The 9,558-nt window shown below is 31.0% G+C and overlaps 1 long non-coding RNA gene across 1 annotated transcript; it reads left to right on the top strand.

The window, feature by feature from the left end:
• The first annotated feature begins 200 nt into the window (after positions 1-200).
• Positions 201-1,913, top strand: LOC120076674. Its single transcript, XR_005481602.1, has 3 exons — positions 201-648; positions 740-876; positions 1,753-1,913. It is a non-coding gene; the product is annotated as an uncharacterized LOC120076674 (long non-coding RNA).
• The last annotated feature ends 7,645 nt before the right edge of the window (positions 1,914-9,558 follow it).

The following is a 9,558-nucleotide window of genomic DNA, read 5'->3' as shown; positions in this document are numbered from 1 at the left end:
GTACAAATGCGAGGATTTAAGTGTTGTCGTGGAAATTATTAAAAAATTATTCAATTTGAAAAGTTATGGCAGGAATTAATTATTTTTGGAAAAATGAAATGGATTAAATAGTATAAAGTGGGTTAAGGAAAGGATTTAATTAGAGATATACTATTTTCCTTTTATTATTATTATTAGTTTTTTTTTTAAATAAAAAAAGCACCCCATCTCCCTCACAACCATCTCGCCCGAACGCCGCCCCTCACAGCCACCTCGCTCGAACGCAGCCCAGATCGGACGCTGAACGTCCGCCGCCGCCCTCCTCAGCCCGTCATCCAGACGCCACCGGTCCGACCCTAGCCACTCGCCGCCGAGGTTTTTGCCCTAACCGACCACCCTTTGTCGCGTTTCGCTGCCATTGCTGCCTAGTCGATGCCTCACTGTTCGTCGAGGCCCGAATGCGTGCGAACCCCCCCGACGATCATCGCTTCCAGATGCATCAGCAGTCGTTCCGGCATTTTGCTACCCGCGTTGTCGTTCAGATCTGCTCCGCGCTGTTCCGGTTCGCCCTTCCAACCATTGTCCGCCAGTATAGTAGCTGCTAGCTGTCGGGTTCATCCTCTTCTACCGCCATTCCGTAGGATTTTCGCCAGAAGATTGGAATATGGGGTAAGATTTAAGATTTGTGTGTTTTCTTGAATGGGTTTGGTCACCCATTGAGTTTTGGTCTAATTTTAGTTATACTAATTATGTTGTGAAGCTTGGATTGAACTTTCAAGGTGTTGGGAATCACTGCCTAGTACGATTAGAGTTGGCTTTAGGGAATTTTGGGTTAGGAATAGATTGGAATCTCCTTACTAAGCTTGGAACAGATTTCTAGATCAGCACATCGTTTGGGTAAGTTGTTTTGTGGCATATGAGGTATTTTCATATTTGGAATTTAGTCTTGATTGTCGAACTTATTTTTTTAAAATTTTTGATTTAGGGTGTGATTCAAGAATTTTACTAAGTTAAAAGAGGGTGTAGATTACTTTTTGTTAGATTTAATTTCAAGGTAAGTAATCTTATCACTGGAATTGCCTACGGGTCAGGCTCTAGTTGTATGCTAGCATGATAAGTGTATGTTATGGTAAATGTTAGCATGTTGATTGACAGTATGACTTGAATCAAAGTATGTTCTAGCACAAATCCTGATTTGTTTACATACACACCTAAGTGCTTGATCGTTAATATGTGATAGTATGTGTTTTCATATGTTGATGTCTGATCTGCTGGCGTCGAGGCATACTTGTATGTTGTGGATTTATGATATAAGTTATACATGGATGATGTATAATATGTTGTTAAGAATTATGGGTATGCGATGCAGCCATGGTATTAAGGATTTTTATGTATGCACTGTACAATATTGAATCTTAGCACGTTAAGACTGTGTGAATATCCTCATTGATTGGTTAGATGCTCACCAGTTTGTGTTTCCTTCAGGATTCACCAGTTTTGTGTTTCCTTCGAGATTCACCAGTTTTGTGTTTCCTTCAGGATTCACCAGTTGTGTTGCCTTCGGGATTCACCAGTTTTGTGTTTCCTTCGGGTATTCACCAATTTTGTGGGCATACTTAACTACAATAGGATAGGACTCAGCTCCTTATATGTTACATGTATTTATGTGCCATATGTGGGTATCTAGAGTACATAGATGGCTAGCCTGACCCCAGTGGTGGGGTTACTTACTGAGTATTTTTATACTCGTTCTTTCTTATGTTGATGTTTCAGGTAAGGGTAGAAATGCCACCGGCGATGGCGCAGCGAAATTCATGATCGAGCCACTGGGACTAGTTTTTTTTACGCTTCCGCATCATGAGATTTAGAGTTCTTTTCATGTTTCCCTTAATGTTTAGTTTTGATGTTTGAAACTTATTATTAAGAATTGTTTTTCATATATATTTATTAATCTTTATGATTTTATGGTACCCTATTATTGTTTTTAACAATTGCATTTAATAAGTGTCTTTTGAACTTCTCTTGTTTTAATTAGCATTTATTTCAAATGACTGACGTCGTTTTAAATTCTTTGCATGCATTTATTTTAGTAACGGCCTTACCTAGGTCCTAGGGGCAGGTCGTTACAATACGTGCATGGACATAGTCGGGGTCGTGGAGAGCATAATGAATATTTTTTATTATGAAGCGCCTGCAGAGGTACCAGAGTAACATCAAGAAGAACCTGAGCAACCTCAAGTTCGAAGTCGACAAACAACAACCAGCTCGAAATCAGACGACTCCGCCTTGTGGGACACATTGATTTTCTGTAAGTTTATTTTTATATAAATGAGATATTTAATTTACATTTTTTTATTTTTATGAGATATTATTTTTTTAATTTATTCTTTTTAGAGTTTAAATAAAATAATAAAATATTTTTAGAAATTATTTTTATAAAATGATTTTTTAAAAAAAAAATGAAGAAAGAAAGAAGAAGGTGGAATGTGTAATAATTAAAAAGGAAAAAAAAATGAAAAATTTGTACGGATGACCCAAAAATTGAAGTGTACTCTCGTTCTCGCTCAAAATCTCGCTCTCGCTCTTAAAATCTTGCTCTTGCTCTCGCTCTCTCATAATCTCACACTCTCTCAAAATCTCGCTCTCTCTCATAATCTCACTCTCTCTCTTACTCTTCCTCTTTCTTACTCTCTCACAATACAAAATTATTTTTAACACATCAAATAATTATGAGTATTATGACGAATTTGATTGAGAAGTTCAGTGGCAAAAGAAGGAGATTCATTAGCTCGTTATTTAGTCAGATTTGTTGAGATGACAGAATCCGTAAAAATTATTCAACAAGCTTTGGAAGGAATTCCACGGTGACCTGATGAAAATTTAGAAATACGATCTTTTGATAGAGGAAGGTCTCCGGAATGATAATTAAACAGACTCAAAATAATAATGTTAAAGGAAGAACAAGGTCGATGGTTCAAAGTTCGACCTACCTTGGTCGAATTTTGAACCCTTGAGTTATTAAAAAAAAAAAAAAACAAAATTTTTACAAATAGTTTGAAAACAACAATATTTTCCTAAATAGTTTCTAAAAGGACAATATCCTTTTAATTTTCCCTTAAAAATATCCTTAACATTAATTTTAGATAAAAATTGTGAACATTATATTTAAAAAATACTCTTGAACTTCTAAAAGTAAAAAATATCGTTAAACTAAAAAAAAGTTCAAAAGTACCTTATTATTAATAAATGAAGAGTTGTTATCACCTTGTTGTAGAGATAATTTTAATTCTTTTAAAAGAAAAATTATAAATGCTTCTATAATTAATACAGTGATCAATTTGTTAGAAATTTTGTTGGGTTAAAAAGTTAATTTTAAACAAATTATAAATATCCTCTTTTTTTATAGGCATTCTCATTTTTCTCATTTTTTTCCAGTTTTTATGTCGATTTTCTCAACAACTAAGATAATAACCAAAATTTTAGGTTAAAACATAAATTCTCATAAAATCTTGCAAATTTTCAAAAGCAAAATCTTCTCTTAAAACACACCAAAACGATAAGTAATAACCAAATACAAAAAAAAAAAATAAAAATGTATTAACATCACATTCAACTAGTAATATACAACATTGTTAAAATATTTTAGTTTAGAGATTCCTTGGTGCTTCCATTATTCTTTTTTTCTTGTTATAGTCTATATACCTTAATTAAAGTGGGTACTTTTATTTATTTCTTATTTTTTTAGATAAATAAATCATAAATAGTCAACAAAAAGAGGAGTAAGAGAGTATTAAAGAAGAGAGCGGAGAAAAAAAAGAGGAAAAATAGAAAAGTAAGAGGATATTAATGGTTTTTGTTTATAATATGAGTATTTTTATTTTTTAAAAATTATTTGTAAACTTTTCTTTTTTAAAATTGAAGGGTATTTTAGAAACTTTTGAAAGTTCAAAAGTGTTTTTTACACAAAACTCTAACGATTTTCATCCAAAACTAACGGTAATGATATTTTTGAACTTGTTTTTTGAAATTTAAGAATATTTTTGAAATTTTTAAAAGTTTAAAAGTATTTTTTACGCCAAATATAAAGTTTAGGAGTATTTTATATAATTTAATTAGTCCTATCTAATTTATTTAATAACCAAAAAAATTAAGTTGTTGAATTCAATAGATATAGTCATATAGATGTATATTTACAACTTTTTTCTTTTATTATTAAATTACATGATGAACTGATATGTTTTTAAATATGCCAATAATAGCAATTGTACATTATATAAAATTAAAAAATGAGCAGCAGAAAATAATAAATACTAGATATTTGTTTTCTTTTATTTGTTTTTTTTCAAATACTCTTATTTATTTATCTAAATAGAAAAATTGGAGGGGGAGGCTAGTGGGTTGAAATCAATTAATTATAATATGGATAGAATGATGATAAGATGTTGGTTTTAATCCTATTTTAGTCTCTAACTTTGAATCTTATTCTATTATGATTCCAAATTTTTAAATCGTCTATTTTAATTATTGAACTTTTAAAAAATGCTTACTTTGATCCTTATTATTAAGATTTTGTTTGACTCTTAAATAAAATAATGAGATGACTTATATTTTTAAATGGTTGTCAGATGAGTTAACCACGCTAAAATCTAGGGTTTCAATGTGAATTAGGTGGTAAAACGATTTTCTATAAGAAAACTCAAAAGTCATTTTACATTCAAGATTTTGACCATTCAGTATTTTGGAGCATTGATTGTTGCCATTTTACTTCAGTTTCATTTTGCTCAACACATGCTAGATGCAATTTCATAAAAAAGTTAACAAAATCTTAATAGTATGGACCACAATGAACATTTTTTAAAAGTTTAGGGACTACAACGATTATTTTTTAAAGTTTAAGGACAAAAGTAGAACAAAATTAAAAATTCAAGGACCAAAATAAGATTTAAACCTAAAGTATAAAAATTTGGGTTGAGATAATATGGATGAAGACATGGAAGGGAGGGTTTTATACTTTTTCTATTTTATTTTTTTTGTTTAACATCATTAATAAGAGATTTTGTTCTCTATCTTATTCTGCATTATTGTCAAAATTTTAATTTCAATACAAACATCTTCTGAGTTATTGAAAGAGATTGAAAATATGTATACTGTGTAAAAGATACAATAAGATGTGATGGATCTTAAAAATTATGCTTTTATAACAATGTTATTAATTTTATTGAATATCAATAAGATGTGATGGATAATTTTTCTCAAAAGAAAAAAAATATTATGGATAATAATTATTTGTCATTATTATTTTGATCTTCAATAAATAATATCCTTGGGTCCTATTCAACTGTATAAAAGTCATTATTTTTTCTAAATAAAAATATGTTTAGATTATATTTTCAAGTATTTAATTTAAAAAATAAGTTATTTAAAAATAAATTGATTATTTGACAATCGTTTTTCAAATGTACTTTAATCCATTTTTTAATCAAAAGTGTATAAATAAAAATGAATTTTTTAAAAAACACTTTTTTTAACTATACTTGATCAACTTATACACCAAAAGATATATGGTTATAGTAGAGAATATTTTGGTCAAGTTGATGACTTAATTGATTAAGTAAAAATTAATGAGATACAAATTTGAATTAAAAAAAAAAGAACAAAACTTGAGTGTTTACATTAGCGAGATAATTGTTCAAAAGATCCATTTTAAAGATTTAAAATTGCAAATGACTCTATTTTTTAAAAAACTATCAAATGCCCCTTTGCTGATGTCATGACCACGTGAAGTTACGGTATTGTTCTTTTTTTCTTTTTCCTCTTCTTCTCTGATACGAGAAATCTTCTTCTGCATGCCGTCTTCTTCTTTTCCAGCACGACGAGTCCATACAAGCAGCTTCAACGCAACCAACTTCGATGAGCAAGAGACAAGAGAGAGAAGTGATTTTGTGAGTGAGAAAACGAAGAGAGAGCAAGACGAGCGAGAGCAGGACATAGTGATTTATGAGTGAAAAAAAGAAGAGAGAGCAAGACGAGCGAGAGCAAGAGACAGTGATTTGTGAGTGTAAAAAGAAGAGAGAGCAAGACTGTTGCTTTTCCGCATATGCGCAAATATATTTTGGTAATTTTACTCGAATTTAATGTCAGCAAAGTATCATTCGACATTTTTTTAAAAAATCGGATCATTTCACTTTTTGCCTAATTTTTGGATTATCCATTCGGCGGACCCTATATTAGTCCAGTAAAAGAGTAAAAGTATTCATTAATCATTATATATAGTTAAAGATGAAAGTAACCGTGATTTATATTGAGGTGATTATTATACACATGGCTGCTCTACTAGGGTTATACATTTATTTACTAAAGATGTGTTCGGAATACAATTTTAAGTATTTAATTAATTTTAAAAAATAAGTTATTTGGGAAGAAATTGCAGTATTTGGTAACGACTCAAAATAACTTTTATTGCATGTATTTTGATCCATTCTTTTCATTAAATAAAAATGTGTCTTTGAAAATATATTTTTTTCTCAAGTCAATCCAAACAGGCCTTATTTGAGTAAAATTTGATCAAATGTTGTAAACTTATTTACAATTATGTCGGATATATTTTTCAAACACACATGAGCATTGAATATATTAGGATACAACATACTACTAGTACACTAAAAGTATTGTTGATACCTTCTTGATCCCAAATTGTTGACGAGGAGCCATCAGAGAATGGTTTGCCCAGGAGAGCTATATATTAGATGCCTAGTCTCTGCAATAATAGGTTGAAGTTCATTGTGATTAAGTTTATTTTCTCACAATTAAGTCATAAACAATCTTGGAGTCGATCTCATTATAAACTATTAGACGTGTTTAAATAATTTCAACGAATACTTGAGGTTGTTGTTTCTGAATAAGTCTCCTAGTTTGTTAGAGTTTGGCAAGGATTAGTTTGGGATTAAAAACCATCACGTCTTTTCGACTATTCTCTTGACAAAGATCAGTTTGTGGGAACAAGATGTTTAGAAGAATAAGAGGAATTTGTGTTTATGTAGAGATCTTTTTAGAAAAAGCTTTTTCACCGTAAAATATTGGGAGTTAGGGGGAGAGGGTTCAGAATAATAATAAAAAAGATTCTCTACGATAGCTTTTCAATTTTAGAGAAAAACTTCTCTAATTTCCTTTAATTAAATTAAAACGATTTTAATTAATTCATTTACAAAATTAAATATTTGAATCTTATTCAAATATATATTTCTCTCCTAATTTATAGTTTTTAATATGAATTTCATTCACATTAATTTTGTTAACATATAATTTTGATATGAATCTAATTTATATTATTTTAATATTTGAATCATACTCAAATATATTAAATCTTCTTTTATTATAAAGTTTAATTTGTACATCTTATTCAAACTTAATTTTATAATATAATATACCTATATACATTATATTAATTGTATCATATACAATTAATATTATTCTCTTTAATAATTTGAACGATTCAAATTCCTTCTTCTAAAACTATTGGTTCTTGTTTACCCATTGGGGGTTTGTGGGAAGACATGATCCTTACATATTAAAAGCTCCAATGGTTCAACATTAACTAATTAAACTTTTTTATTATATTAATGTACATTCATTAACTATGGGTCACTCCACTAAAGACTCACAGTTGTCCACGGATATTAAGTCGATCCTTCATGAGTGGTTTGTAATTACATTTGGGTCAAGTTATCGTTTTACCCCTATAATTATCTCTTACTCCTTAAATACCACTTATCCATCTAATAAACAATATGTTTATGGTCTTACCATAATCCTTCATCCTTCTCCTACTTAAGCATATACTCCAGCTAATAAAATATAACCTAAGTCTAGGTGATTTATCCAAGACTTTAAATGTCTAATCCATTTTGTAACACTTAAAAAACATAGACAAAACCTATGGCATACATCTAACGTGCATTATATAACACTTATATAATATCCATTTCATAAATCAATATAACAATTTACACTTAATTCTCATGAAATCCTACACATGCATACTATAGACATAGTATAACATTTATAACATACATTAAATTCATGTTTCATGCTTATCCTATGATGGGGTTTTAAATCTATATGATATACTTTATACACAATAAATGTTAATTATAATATACATTTATAATGCATAAATAATTAAAAACACTAAAATTGGACCGGTTTTGTCATCTTAAGCAAGCGAAAGAACCAAATTATTAGAATAATAATTCTTTTAAAAAACCCCCGAACAACTCCCGGATCCTTCAAAATAGCTCGAATGGCTTAAAATTGCTTGTACTGGGATTAAAACTGCTTGAACCAAGCTTAAAACTGCTTGAACCAGGCTTAAATATGCTTGAACTGGGCTTAAATCGCTTGAGCCGAGTTTAAATATGCTTGAATCGAGCTTAAATCTACTATAACCAAGCTTAAATAGCTTGAATCAGGCTTAAAAACAAAGAAAAAACCATTGAACCACTTGCAGCAGTCGAATCGGACCAGTCCAGACCAAATCATCGGTCTAGACCCTTTTTCCTCACGCGCGAATCGACAGAAGCCTAGTTTTTTTCCTTTTCCTCTATTTTTTATAGCTTCTATCACCTCCAATCTTTCTTCAATTACAACCTAGATTCAACTTTATTGACTAAAAAAAAAAATTACAAACTCTTTAACACATATTAACGGCCATAACACCCCTAGCAATTACAAATCTAAACAACAAAATTGAGCCTAAAAGGATGCTAAAATAGTGGGTTCCAATTTGAGACCAAGAACATTCAACTCATAAATTAATGGTGACGGAAAATTAGAAGTCTACTTATTCAACAACTAAAATCCTCAATATGCGATGCATATTCCTAAGATATGCGTTGATATTCATGCGTCGATGGTCATGCGTTGGAATGATAATGCGTTACGAATGTATGCGATGACCATGTGTCCTGTCACAAGTTTTCTTGCGTTCACGCCAAGTATAATGCGAACGCAAGTTTCTCGGGTGATCCGAGGTCGAACACAGGGACTTGTAGCACAATGAATGCGGTAATGTGCATGCAACAGTTTAAATAAAAGAATGGAAGGGAGGTTGCTAAGTTAACCATACTCTTACTCCTATCTAACAGACAATACAATGAGAATATGCATGAGAGGTAGAGACGACAACTTTTGACATGAAATAAATGAATGGGAAAGTAGATAAAATGTAGGGATGATTTCATTGCAATCCTTAAGAGTGACCACAAGGGTAACCTTAGTCAATGAAAGCCATGCAATCATGCTACACACAAGTGAACCTAACTTTAGGACGTATGCGGTGTATCTGCGATATTGTTGAGAAGCCTATGCCTGCCTAGACCTCCATCACTAGCTCACTAACTCTCGCCGCATGAGCGTGGCTGCTGCATAACCTCTTATCCTACTTCCGAACGCATGTAATATCCAATCTGTAGGGTGCATACGCTATGTGATAGCAAAAGGAGCTTATCCCTAAATTCCCCATTCTTGCCTATGCATTCCAACCCGCTCTCTCGAGTCTTAGATTTGTGTTTTAGACTACTC

This window comes from Benincasa hispida, chromosome 4, assembly GCF_009727055.1.
Source record: "Benincasa hispida cultivar B227 chromosome 4, ASM972705v1, whole genome shotgun sequence".
NCBI classification, from domain to species: domain Eukaryota; kingdom Viridiplantae; phylum Streptophyta; class Magnoliopsida; order Cucurbitales; family Cucurbitaceae; genus Benincasa; species Benincasa hispida.
Note: the sequence above shows the minus strand (reverse complement) of the source record. Positions and strands in the feature narration are given on the sequence as shown.